Here is a 15,278-nt window from a genome sequence, read left to right on the forward strand (position 1 = left end):
TCTCGCTCGTCGTCGGTCCAGATTCGCACTAGTATCCAAGCTTACAGACGCGAAAGTAACTCGGTCTGTGTGCTTACCATGAGTTTACGTTAGGTGTGTTCGCTAGCGACGGCGTAAAAAAATGACATTTAATTGTATGACATATTGTGCAGCGCCCCTAGCGGCTACTTTCAAGAAACAAAATCTTCATAGAGATTTTTGACGTACTCGCTAGCGAGCACACCTAACATAGACTCATGGTAGGTACACTGTACAGTTTTCACCCAAACCCTAAACTGCTGAATATGAGAAAATACGTGGTACTTAAGAAGAACAAGAAAGTGGTGGGAAATAATGTTGTACGTGGAAATTCCGTGGAAAAGTTTCTCAAGTTACGGATTTGCAAATACATACTAATGTATATGATAATAAATCAATATCTAAGTATGTATTTTTACGGTCTGGCTAATTTTTCGCCTTGACGCGCTTAAAAAACTGAAACGAAGGCGGGTAAAACCGCGGTCAGAAGCTAGTTATGAATGCAGCTTTAAAATTTTATTTCTATTTAGTGCAGGCTACAACGGTAGGCTGTGTCTAATTACCGAGTATCAGGTCAAATGGCTGGCACACACTTTTTACTGATTTACGACAACCACTCGACTTTCACGATCCTTAGACTTTTCGCACAACCCACTTTTAGAATAGACTTGCCTAATCACTCCACTTAACACCTTTCAAATTAAATGCGAATATACAAGCAAAATTATAAACAAGCGTCTAAACAGTGCTAGCTAGTCATCATGCGATGACAAATCCGTATTAATCTGACCGTTTCAATTAATTTATCTCAATCGACTGTTATGAAATGTCTACAAGTTTAGCACAGACACGAAATAACTAGATTGATTTATTTGAAATCGCCGTGAGTAAATCATTGCTAATCTGCAAACCAATCAACGGGACATAAAACATTGGTTTCGTGACAGTACTACTAAATAAGTCTGACAAGCGTTTGAAGTGAGTCCGTTCAGTCAAGATCAGCCCGTGGCCCTAATAATCTGGGAAGCGAGAACTGCTCAAAGACTTTGTTGCAAAGAATCTTGCAACACTAGAAAGACCGAGGCGGTATTTTATCTACAATCATATCTATTCGACATTATTGCTTTATAGGTTGTGATTCAAACATTATGGACATCTAAAGGTACACCTCGTACAAGTACCAATAATCTCATGTATAATTACGTAAAGATCGTACAATATTTGAACTCGTGTATTGTGTGTGAAAACAATTGAATGAGAAGTAAGTCAACATTTGAGTCTGTATTATCCATTCGTTTGTTTTTGATGAAGAGTTTACTCCTAAAGTGAGTGCATCAACTTAAGAGACATCTATATTATATGTTACAGGGACACATTTCACATGTATTGACCAAAACAATAATCTTTAGAGAATGATCCATCATTATCTAAAGATTATTGTTTTGGTCTACGCTGCATAAAAGTGATGAAAACATTTTTTTTTAATTAGTTACCAGTTACACTTTAGTTATAGTACGTTTATCTTATCCCTAACCATCTGTCAATGAATACCCACCCACTAGATCTCTGCGCAAGCGATTTAAATTACTCGGTATTCATCCGATGTCTCGTCTGCCTGAATGCGGGTGATAAATGCATCCCTTTCATTGCCTGTCAGGCTAGACGTGAAAGAACCGAGTGGCTATTACAAATGTATCTAACTTGGATATGACTGGCGTTAGACTGGCCGATGACCCGGCAGATGTAACTTCGTTGTGATATGTCTGCAATTTTACAAAAGTATTTTCACAATTGAGCGACAGGTAAAGCGTTGACAGTCGCCTCTGAAAGTTGTCGAAAGTCCATTCATACCTACTTAGAAACATAATCGCTATTTATGAGAAGTGCAAAACTCGCGAATGGCCGGACATGGCAATTTTAGAGTCAGAGACAACCCCTGTCGCCTATTCTGATTTTTTTTTGCGTCATTTTAGATTTGCATGAACGAATACAGTGATGAATATAATTTAAGATTTTATTAACTGCAGGGGCACCTTGATCGTAGCTTGTTTTTCACAATGAGAAAATAGACATGGCACTGGAAGTTGTAATTAATTCACTAAAAGTTTGTTTACAAAACTACGCGAGGCTATGACAGATGAAAATAGGAAACACTGCATTAAATGAAAGTAACCACACTGGTTTCAGTTTGTGGTTCAACGACCTTGCCCCAATTTACAGGTGCGAGTATATTACGCGAAGTAACTGAAACCCAGAAAATATCAGTTGCAAATAGAACGAGCCAAATGAGGCCAGATTGAAACAAGATAGTGCGAAATGAAATTCGATTACGGCAGATCAATAAAGTAATCCATTCAAGTGTATCGGAGCCAATGAAAGAATTGTTTGACATTTGTGTGACACACATCCACAGACTGGATTCTATATGAGATGGCAGATAAACAATATTATCTGTCCTTTCATTAATTTTATAGAAGTTTTTAGGCCAGACGTTCTTGGCACACGTGCAAAATGCTATTCAATGCATTGATTTTAATCTAAGTTTCAAATAGGTACCTATACTGATTAGTTTGATACCCTAATAAAATTGCTTCGTTTTGTTGTTTCATAAAATAATCAATCTTTTGCTTCATGAATAAAAAATCTAGAATCAAAGGCAGTATGACGGTCGGTACCTAGGCCTACCTTATAATAATAATAAATACTCTTGATTGCACACCAAAGAAATACAACAACCAACATACCAACACAAATAATGTGTAAGAGAAACAAGGATTTTTCAACTTGTTTACCACATACTTGGTAATCGAACCTGAAACTTTAGTTTTAAGATAGTCCATCACGAAGAACATTATTATTCTATAGTCCAACTCTTTCGCTTTTTGCATAAATTAGTTCCCGTAACATTTTTCAGCCAGTGTTTATCAACCGTTCTTCTGTCAGGTTACTGTTACGAATATGGACCGTAATGAAGTATTTATCTTGCATAGATAGTAAAGACATTATCGCCGATTAGTACTAATAACGGCACTGGAGAAACTCGATGGACGCTTCAACCTTGTTTTAGATAAAATGGTGGTTGCATGACAGCCTGCGTAATATGGGGATTTAAGGTAGCTGTCTATCAAGAATTTCAACATGTCCAAGTGGAATTTTCTTTTAGTTAAAGATATTATTAACACTTTCCTCCTTATGTAAAACGATTTAAAGTGTCCTTTAGTACATCTTATGATTAATTTTTTCTCTCTCAATAACCATAATCATGATTTTTTTTCTTCTGCCGAGTGTAAATTTTCTTTTTCAGTTGAGAGGACTACACACAGGTAGGTATGTGCAATTATCACGCATGGTTATCGTACCATGAATATAGCCATGAAAATAAAAAGGTAGACACTACCGTGCAAATGTTACAAAATAGTCCATTGTTCGTTCGATTTCGCCGCGCGCCGCCATAACATTACCATGAAAACACAAACCACATCCCACACACGTGATTTAATTCCAAATATTTTTGATAAATGCCTCCATAATGAATTTATAGTTATTTATGTGGCCACATTCGACACGTATGGCTCTATAAAAGTCATTAATATAAAAGAAACGGCATTCCTGCATCTTGTAATGTGGATTCGATGGCAGTTTGCATGTGAAATGTTTTCCTATTACTTTGATGTATTCTAAACTTGAATCTATTGTTTCGATTGCTGTGGAGGATATTGTTGCTGCGTGCTCTTCTTATATTACTTTTTGTTGTATAAAAGAGGTATTTGGGTTTTGTGTCATAAGGTCTAATTTTGAGTGTTTCGTTTTTACATGAAAATTCTATGGTTGAATGCGCACGCGGCGCCAGCGTCGCGCCATGATGCTCTTCTGAGATGCACTGCTTCAAAATGGCGCATTATCATAATGCAATACACGGAATGCAGTGATGCCCTCATAAGGTACCTATGCGCTTTAATATTCAATAAGAATATTCCATGTTTGCTGGACGTTTCGTAATAGAGTCATAGCGCTTGGAGCGACGATTTGGTTAAAATTTGACGTAATCTATTTTATTATTTAACAAAATCAGTGGGCATTTGCTTGGGCGTTTGAATTACATAATTTCACAGCTGTTTTACATTATTTAGGACATAACAGATGTGACGTAAGGACACGAATGATAGAAAGAAAAGGAAGAAAAAATATTTATTTAGTAAGAAATTATAGGTATAATATGGCTGAAATTCTACTCTAACTAGCTACAAGTAAAACACAATTTTCTACAACTTGGACAATTCCTTATACCTACTTAAGCCATAAGCTTTATTCATAGTGGTTTCATCTCATCCTACTAGCAATAGTTGGAGCTTTAAGCCCTTCAGGCAACAATGAGCAACCATGTATTTATTATGTTCCCTTGATATTTCAGTTGAGTTACATTTCCTTCAAGCCGTGATTGCTTGACCTGCCGATAATTTGCTGTTGATCAGATTATCTATAGGTCAAATGGACATGACGTACGAAACACGATAAAAATCCGATCCTCAATTCCTCTGTTTAAGTGGAGTAGGTAAGTACTAGTGTAGTGTGAGATATCTTAATGTATGGATTCGGTGGTGCCTAGTTAGGCCGTAAATCAGGTGGAAATGGGCCGCCTAAACACAAACTGCTATGTAGCTACTAGACAAGCTGTTCAGAATAAAAGTTCGTCAGACCGCCTACCTAAAATTATTTAAAATCAGGAATAGAAATAATTTAAAATCAGCAAAAGATTGAGCACGTAAATAAGTAATTGTGTAAGATCGACTTATTAAACAATATGAGTATTAGTTTGTTGACTACAACCTTTGAGGCACATAATAATAATAATATTATCCTGAAGGACGGTACGGTCGACATTTGTCGAGCATGCCACCGTCCCGGAGAGTCACTCAGGCATATAATTTCTGGTTGTTCGCATCTTGCTAACGGTGAGTACTTGCACAGGCATAACCTAGTAGCCAGAATCATCCATCAGCAACTTGCTCTTCAGTACGACCTTCTTGAATCTGAGACGCCTTATTACCGATACCAGCCGGTGCCAGTTCTCGAAAATGGTCATGCATTGCTCTATTGGGATCGTTCTATCATCACAGACAGGACTATTGTCTGTAATAAGCCTGATATTGTGGTGGTTGACCGATCCCAACGTCGGGCAATGCTCGTTGACATTACCATCCCGCATGACGAAAACCTCGTGAAGGCCGAGAAGGAAAAGCAAAGCAAATACCTTGACTTGGCCCACGAGGTGACCGCCATGTGGGATGTTGACTCGACGATCATTGTCCCGATAGTTGTCTCGGCAAACGGGCTAATAGCGAAGAGCTTCGACCAACATCTAAAGAAGCTCTCGCTGGATGGTTGGCTCAAGGGTCAGATACAAAAGGCGGTGATCCTCAGCACGGCACGCATTGTCCGGAGGTTCCTCAGCCTGTGACCCTGACCACCGGTAGCTTGGGCCCTGCTCCGCTACCAGCGGAATAACTATTTTTAAGTATTTTTTTATAATGTATTTTTATTTATTTTATTTTGATAATTTACATTGTAAAAAAATATTTAAAATTAAGAACCAAAGTTAATAAAGAGAATAATAATAAATACACTTTATTGCACACCAAAGATAAGAACAGAAAGAAAAGGAACACACAAGGTACAACTAGGCGGTCTGGGTTCTTTCGCCCTCCCACAGTCGACTAAATAAGTCTCTCATAAGTGTGACAAACTTATTGAGCAATATCTGTCCTGTCTAGTAGTACATAGAATTATTTGCGCATCGAAACTAACACCAGACGAGCTCACGAGTCTAGTCGGTAAACAAACGCACTTGTTCTCTTGCAGTACACGATACATTGCTCTAGTAGTGAGCATTAAGTATTTCAGTTTGCAAATCCTAATAGAGAACCTTTTGAAACTGTCATCAGGTAAGTACAGTCAGCGTCAAATAGTTCGTCACACCTAAAGTGGTCAAAAAGTTGACAATTTAATTTAACCTTATTACAATCTTAATAAAGACGTGACCGTGACGTAACATTGGCAACTTTGAGTCTCTCGAACTATGTATTTGTCGCCGACTGTACAAACTGCAGCTGTTTTTGTATCTCATTATGCTTGCATTAAATTACAGCAATGATCGACCACCTCAAGCATTCTTTCACACGAGGTGCTAACGTGTTATATTATACCGCTAAAAAAGGGGCAAAATAATTATCCCGGCAAAGAAACGTTCTAACGATCTGAGAATGCAACCATTAAAAATCCATCAAACAAATAAATTCGCGTATTTCGTGGAACACGCTAATCGCCAGTTTTTCCCTGCGCAGTGTCCGAATCAATCGCCACTCCCATGATGCAAACAATTTGACCCACTTTACGAAAACCAATAAAATATAGATAGGCGTGCGCGAGAATGCATTCGTTTTTGGGTTGGGTAAATCGGTGTATCGGTTTATTCTTAAGTCTGACATAACAAGAAGAATCAACATCTCCCAGAATCTATAACGCTAACTCCGAGAATCTAGGCAGGTCTATTTACGAGTGCAATAATGCGTGGTAATGGATGCTGAGTCACTGCTCAGGACCGCGGTCTTGCCATGAGCATGAATAACTGCCAGCCGCCGCCGACAGCTCTATAATAACCACGTGCTCGATTGAACTGTATCGATATAGATAATTAATTCTCGATACAAAGTCCTCGTGAAAGTATCTTCCCATCCTTCCACGATGAGACGCAACTTTGTCGCGTGCAAATTGTACCTTTGACGCTGGTTCTATTACGGTGCGGGTTGTAATAAATTTTGTTTCCATTATTGCGAGTCCTATGTTGGGTTCGTCCAATCAAAATGCAGGGAATTGAAGCATTGGTGTTTAGCTGCATGATCTATGGCTACTCATAGTTTCGTAACCATAAAAACAAGGTTGAACATAACAAGATTTTTCTAATTCGAATTATTATCTCTACCTGTGCCAGTATCTTTCTTTTATATGATTACGTAGGTACCTATGTTAAATCGATTCAACAGATAGAGCGATTTCAGATCGCCTATGTCAACTCCAGTCCATCGTCATTTTTGTGACCTCATATTTTTAAACCACACGATGTATTTACCTGCATATCTCATCGTCTATTGTAAAGACTCCCATTACATTTAAAATACGACTGTATAATACATAATACGTAACAATAAAACACAACACTCGAGAGGACTTACTGCCCGCTTGAACTCATTACCCAGTGTCCATCTCATAGTTTTAAGCACCGAAAAAACGCCATAGGAATGATAAAGGTGATTAAACGGTGACAGTTTAATACTCGCCGTGATTTAGTAGGGTCGGGTGCGGTAGGAAGCAATTAATCCTACGTCTTATTTATCATGTCGCTGTCGCAGCAGGTGACTAGCGTTCCGGGAACGCTACGCTGCTCGTATGTACTGGTAGTGAGGGTATAGTGATAGGTGAGGCGGCGAGCTTTTGTATAGGGGATTTAGTAACCTCATAGTCACACTTCTTCATTAGATTTAGTTTATTGGGTTTGAAGAACATTCATTATAATGTCGCTGTCACAGCAGGTGACTAACGTTCCAGGAACGCTGCGCTGCTCGTATGCACTTGTAGAGAGAACACTGTGATAGGTAAGGCGGCGAGCTTTTTTATAGGGGGATATTAGTGACCTCACACTTCTAGTACTGGTAGCGAGGGCATAGTGATAGGTAACGCGGCGAATAATAGAGGGAGTTTACCTCACACTTCTTTATTAAATTTAGTTTATTAGATGTTTGTATTTTAGAACATTGTTGCGCTGCAGGTGACAAGCGTTTCTCTCTCTGGAGTGTACCTACTCCAAATCCTCCACTTGCCTCAGGTGAACTAGACCTGATGATGAAAATGGGTCTTCATTATTTTGGTTCTTCGATCTTCATCTAGAGCTACGGCACGGAGTTCTCTCACCACCACATTAAGTGCCACTCGATTTTTATTAATCACGGCGGTTATTTAACCCGCTTTACGCTCCTCTCATCCACACATCCCGGGCCGACTGCAGCAATAACAGTAGTTCACGGATTATAAACAAAGTGTCCAGATCTAAGCGGGTCCCGTTACAATTACCCGCTACTGTGTCCAGCGATGTCAGATACCGCACCTTCCGAGAAACTTTTGGCAAAACAACCACATCGTGAGATGTCAGGTCAGTAGTGCAAATTATCTTTAGTTTATTACACACTGAAGAATAGAGTAACATGATGTTTGGGCTATAATGTACTTTTAGTGACAAGTTCTAGTTAGCTAATTTGTGTTGTTAACGTAAATTAATTCTGTTTCATCTCGTAACATAAAATAATTATAGTTATTTTTTCTAGGTGAATCGACATAATATGATTTATGTGGCCACTATGTAGGAAATAGATAATATAAGTGTAGGTATGGGGTAACAAATTGTAGCCAGATTTTAAGATTTTCAATGTACCCAAATAAGCTCTATCCCATCAAAAACAATACTTGTCAAAAAAACCAAGTCTCGCAACTCAGTTGTTCTACGGTAAAAAGTTGTGAGATCCATGTAATACCAAGTCCAGGCCAGGAAATCTTTAACGTTTTACATAAATATATTGACTTGGCCATCGCACTAAATAATTTAATTTACACGTGTTTTCATGCGATGGCCAAGTCAATATATTTATGTAAAACGTTAAAGATTTCCTGGCCTGGACTTGGTATTACATGGATCTCACAACTTTTTACCGTAGAACAACTGAGTTGCGAGACTTGGTTTTTTTGACAAGTATTGTTTTTGATGGGATCTCATTTCTTTTTGTATTTTGTAGACAGCAGTTATGTATCTAGAAAACTGGACCGAAATTGAAAAATTTTACTCGACTTGGCGGTTGCACTACCGTGCCCCCAAATATTTTAGTTTTTCCTTGATTCATACACCAAACACTACTTATATTCCAAATTTGAAGCTTCTAGGTCTGCTAGAAGTGCCTTAGAGTTTTGATGATCGGTGAGTCAGTGAGTCAGTGAGTGACAAAATTAAGTAACTTTGACCCGTTATAATTCTTAAACTACTGGTTCAAATTGAATGAAATTTGAAATATACCGTGTCTTTACAATGCCTGCATAGCTAATGAAAATTCAGCCTTCTAGTTTTATCCACAACGAAGTTACAGGCAGTCGAAAATGGCCTGAATTGCTTCGAGAAAAGGATGGTACGGCCGTGCCGCTTTTTTGCTCGACTTGGTGGGGGCACTGCCGTGCCCCCAGATTTAAGCGCAAGCCAAGTTTTCTTATCTACATATTAGCGTGAATATTATGAAATTAATATTTGAGCTCCGAGGAGAATATTTTCATTTTAAATTTTAATAATACAGAGATGTAGACAGGCGCCAGCTTCGTTGTCTTGGTGTAATAACTGTAACTTATTAGTCTTGCGAGCTCATTTTCACTATAAATTAGTCTGGAAAATTTTAATATGGTTACCCTAGTAATGTAAATGGGTCAACGAGGTGCTGGGCTCTTAAACTAACCACAAGTACCTAGCGTAATTTTGGTGACTTAAATGAAAAAGATAACAGTGGGATAGTGATATTCATCGTCATTCATTTGTTCCTAGTATAATTACTATTGCTTTTTAAAATAATAATCGTTCGTTTGATTCATCAAAATTTTGCCATGTCTAAATGTATTTATTTATTTATTGAGGCATACACAACAGGTAACAGTAAATCTAAATAAATAAGTTGTGTTTGATCCAATGTCCTACAACGACGCTCATTACTCGCCTGCCCCATTTTTCAACTTATGCACATACAATTTTCATAGCATCAATCGGTTCGTTAGCAGACTGTCACCGACTGTACCGGGATCCGTCGAGCCGACATCCTTGCGGAGATCAAAGTCGGCGCTTAATAGGGCCCGTGTAAGAATCAAACCGACGACACAGCCTAAAGAGAACAGCCGGTCTACCATCTGTTTACAATGTTGTAAAGTCAGCGTCAAATAGTGTGTGACACCCAAAGTGGCCAAAAAGCTGACTTTGACTTATGGTCCTATGTCCCCTAGATGGGGCAGAGGGCGTCCACAACAGTCCTCCATCTCGTTCGGTCTTGAGCTTCTCGCTTGATCTCGCTCCAACAAAAAAGCTGACAACACAACCTTATTTCAAACGTCACAAAGACGTGCTGCAAACTATTTGGCTACTTTGGGTGTCCAAGATTTTCTCGACGGCGACGTCAGATTTTTGAAGTCATATTAGGTTCCGATGAAGTCTACGCTCCACTCAGCGCCCAACCAGCTTCATCTCTGTATTCAAATATTACATCAGTGTGAGTATGAGTTCGCCTCAATAATTTTCATTGCTATTAGATTTTATATGACTATGATATACTACCCTCTTGAGATCTCTTTGTGTAATGCCGTTGAGAAGTGTATAGGTAGGTACCGTCTTTCTTTTAACGCAGTAATTAATACTCACTTTTGTAAGGTATATTTTAATTTATTCAGGTTGGATTAAATAATTACCAAGATGGCCTGGCACTAAGCCGAGGCTAAATCCCTAACATATTTTCACCCCGATAATGTCACAGTTTAAACAAAGCTCTCCGAAATTGTGCGAAAGGTATGTGTTAGTCATTGTTAATTGTAACCGACCTGTAATTACTTGCGAATTCCGAACTGAGTACGCAATGTTAGTTATCACTGTACAGTTTACTAATGCCTATAGGCAGGCACACATGTTGGTGACATCGAAAGATGCCGAAATTAACAATCTTACTAAACACTTATTAAAAAAAACTCTCATAAAGCTCATTTATTTTTGCAAATAAGCTTTTAAAAAGCACTTATACACGTCCCAGAATTAATCCTACTACTGCTTCGGAACAATAAATGGGCCATTATATAAAAAGATAGTGGCTAAAATATTTGATTCTTGCTGCCTTACGTAAATTATAATTATTATGTCTTTGCTTCATTTGGCACAGTGTAAGACTAAAATAATTCACTGAAAGTGGTCGCATGAAACCGCGGCGATAACAATTGATTTTTGTTTTGTCTTGATTAGCTGGTACTTGAAGTGTTTATTTTGCGTGATTTTAGTCTTACGAGTATTCTATAAATTCTACTTAACGTTTATGAAAAAAAATATTGTACTGTTATATTTAGCCTACGTCACAGCCTATATCGGTGAATCGCATGCCAATGCGGTTACTGGCCCAATAAGAACCTATGACCTCGTGCTTCTGTCACATGTTTGATTTATAAGCGCTAAGTGGGACACTGTGCCCCAACGCCAGGGGCGAACCAACGGGACACTGGAAAACAAAGAGTTGCAGTTAAAGTGCTTGTTATTGTAAGTGGTGGATAACATAACATGGCATCCATCATCTGGAAGAAAACTAAGTAAGCAAGTAGAAGAAAAGGTAACTCGTGGGTAAGTAGGTAGGTATACTGCAATTGTTTACCCCTTAATAGAGTAGTAGTGGCGCTTTGTAACGTAGGGAAGTCGATATTATATTTCAAACTCCTCGTTAACTAAATTAGTTGCGGGTTCCAAGAAAGTTAGCTACTACTCTACCTCCAATGGTTGTGTTTCACATGAGGCCAAGCTGTAGATCTTGGCTACACAGGAGTGCAGTGGTGGGAAAATGTGGTGGGATAAATCCCAGATACAGAAGTAAAAGATAAGAATAGCTAAAAGTACCGTTTATAAACAGGAGTCCTGACCTCTCAGCTTATTCCCTATCAAGGAAGTGTATAAAGAATAGCGTAAATTAATTATTTATGGTTTTTAGCAGAACCAATAGCCACCTCAACAAATCAGCGGTCTTCGAGTGTTGTAACCATCTATCAGATGTCAAAGGAATAAGCATACAACACAGGCAAGGTTTGTACTTATTGGGTTAAACAGACGGACGCAGATTCCGCGACAAGTGTCCGTCGCGCCTTACTCGGCAACTAGTAGAATGCGCATGCGACTGCCGTAAAGATGGGTGCACAAATGGAGCTGAGAACAACATTGTATTAAGGGATTTCATTGTCAAGACAGTGATTCTCTGTCAATAACGGCCTAATCTAATCTCTCAGGAGGTTTTGTTGGTAAAAGCGCATGGAGCTGATTCCCGCATAACTCACCTTGTAAGGGTGTAAGTAAAGTATTAAAAATTATTTCACACTATCGATTCAGAAAAAAATGTCTCTGGTGAACTGAGGCCTCATCTTGTAGTTACAGCATTGCATACTACGATGAATGACTCTCAGGTTTGAAGTCGTTTTTGCTTCATTTCGCACTGCATTGTTTACATAGCTAATATTAAGAGAATAAACAAATCCACCATCTATTCGCTATTCTCACTCAGTGTGCCTCCACCCTGACACTACATATTCTCGCCGGCGCCGCGTAACAACGTAATTCGCCTTCCTACGTAATACTACGGAAAAAACTCACCAATTATTTTCGGAGACCGAGTATAAAAATACCACATTATTATTAATGCAGGTGCTTTATTGACATGCCTCGAGAGAAATTCTCGGTACTCCCAATCGAGTACTCGAGATCTGGATCGACGAGAAATCGATTATCATACATTACGATGCGGTTGTAGAGTCAGATTTGATATTGCGTATGACAGGAACAGGAATGAGAACGTTCTTGCTGTATGAGTTTTCTGTAACGTGATTTCTTAGAACTTTACGAATATTTGGGTTTAGTTTGCATCATTTATTTCAAGTAACAGTTGCTGTTTACTATTGAATGGTCTATTCCGGAAAAACTGTACCAGTAAAATCTTTCAGTCAAACAGTTCATCTAACCCATGTAGGTAGCTTTAATTAAATCAAATGTGTCACTCTTTAGCTATTAATTTTTAATCAATGATTAGGTTAATCTAAAATTTCAAAGGCTTTAACGTCAGTTCGTAGGTAACGAACCTTAATGCATTCATCTATAATCTTGCATTTTTTAGCATCGGAAGAAGTGAGAATTCCCAATATGGCATGCTATGTCGACGCAAGTTCAGGAAACTATTTTAAAACGTTTCATTTGAATGAAAATCGGGAGTTACGTATAAACGATTATACAAATTGTAGAGCCGAGAAAAACCTAACAATTACCATGGTAATCGCCGTCTAATGGCACCAGATGTCGCCGCGGCCGGTGTAAGGAAATAAAACGCGGGATATGGACAGCATTTATTGCTGTACCGATCCTGGTTAAACACTTATGTCCGTGCTTACAGCGGAATGTGAGCACGAAGCGAATGTCAAATATGTAAGACTTTATAGACATGATCTCTAGATTTTAGAACCTAAGTAACTTTCACCGTTTTGAAACATTTAACTATCTCCAGAAGGTACTTATAGTTTATAGATAGCAGACAATTATGTTATCATGGGTTCGATTTCGACACTCTTTGACGTTGAAGAAAGTAAGTGTGTAATTTGATACAGGTACATATTTACATTCTATTGTATGGAGTCTAATGAGATATGTTAACAGAGGTAATCATTCATTGCCGATGCGGTGATGTCTGAATTGGATATAAAAGCTGTCAGTGTGAGCCAAAGGTTCTCAAAATGTATGATGTCAGTCCCATTTCGAAGCCAACCACCAAAAAAGAAACGCTTCGGAAGCATAAAGTGTAGATTACATTATAAATTGAATGTTGAACATTACATCAATTTTAGCAGTGAAGTGGTTTTATAATTAGAATTTCAAATTACACGTAATCATAATAAGTAACATCATCTAAAAATGCTCACTAAATCAATAGTGTCTGCCTATCATAGAAGATGTTCCAGAAAGATGAAACGACGACATAATCAAGTGGTCAATGTTACATAGCTAAAGCCCGATTCGACCAAACTTTTATTCGAGAATAACTCCTGGTATAACTGGCACATGTATTGTAGACTGCTTACTGGGTTCAGTATAATGGGAGATGTCAAAACTGATGATTTATTCTGAGATTAAAATATACTTTTGTTTGGTCGAATCCACCCTAAGACAGTTAAGGATTAGGTTTGCAGGCTGTATGCATGAAGCTATTTTTTTTTTTCAATAAAAAAATCAACACAAAAATGCTCTGAAAGTTTGAGAACCTGGATGATAACATTAAAACTGATCACTCCGTTGATGTGTCCCACTTGCTGCGGCCTGTCGGTCGGCAAACTTGACCCCCGGCCACAGTGAAAGTGAACAGTAGCTCAGTGAGGACACTGAACCGATCGATCATCACTGATATGTTTTAATTGTTTGTTCGAGATAATCGAATGTCTAAAATTCTAAATAGAGTCTTTGAATTACATTGTAATGGAAAAGTAATGGTAGAAACTTTTGACAAATTATTCGACAGTTTAATTTCAATGCCAGAAGACAAAGCGAAAGAGAATGCCGATTTGAAAATCAATATTGAAATGTAGGACTTAGGCTGAGTTGCACAATCTTACTTTGACTTTAACAAATGTCAAAAATCTGTCAAATTCCATACAAAAAACACTAGTTATTGTTATAGTGCAATCCAAATCCAAAAAAACAAATTGAATCTATCCTTAAAAATCAATAACATTTTAAAAAGTAATCTTGCTGTTAAGATTTTCAATCTATCTTACACCAAGTTTACACAAAGTATAACTGGATAAAAAATGCCTCATGATTAAATTCAACTTCCTTAGATGCTCGACTATTCTCAGCTTACGCAAAGCAACACCCTGTATAGAAAGGTGCGTAATTATGTATGTAGGTTGTAAATAATACAACCAATTTAATTATCACCAACAATTTTATCCTACTCCGAGTATGGTTAAAAACACATCAATTACAATCTACCTAATAGATGCTCAACTACTTATCCTAGGCATACCTGCAGAGCAAGATGCTATCAGCTGATTGCGGGGCAGAGGGGAAGACGGCTCGTTAGACAGCCATCTTCCGTGTAAACATCAATTAAATGCCAGATTAAATAACTACGTTCCGGTGAGCTACACGTGATTAACATTATCTAATATGTTAATGAAACTGTCTTAAGGAATAGACGTTTGATTATTGGGATTTAGAGAAAAACACTATGTTATTATAACGTGATTTATAATAAAGTGTTACATAAAATTAACAAACTGTTATACAACTAACTTAAACCAAACGGTAGAGTTCACGAATACGACGACTTCATTTGTTTCTTAAAAGATTTTCCCGCTCATTCATTAAAACAAAATAGTCATAACTCAACAGTTCTAATTTCAGCACTGCT

The sequence above is a fragment of the Ostrinia furnacalis genome, unplaced genomic scaffold (genome assembly GCF_004193835.3).
Source record: "Ostrinia furnacalis isolate ACB-3 unplaced genomic scaffold, ASM419383v2 OfSCF0990, whole genome shotgun sequence".
Taxonomy (NCBI): Eukaryota; Metazoa; Arthropoda; class Insecta; order Lepidoptera; family Crambidae; genus Ostrinia; species Ostrinia furnacalis.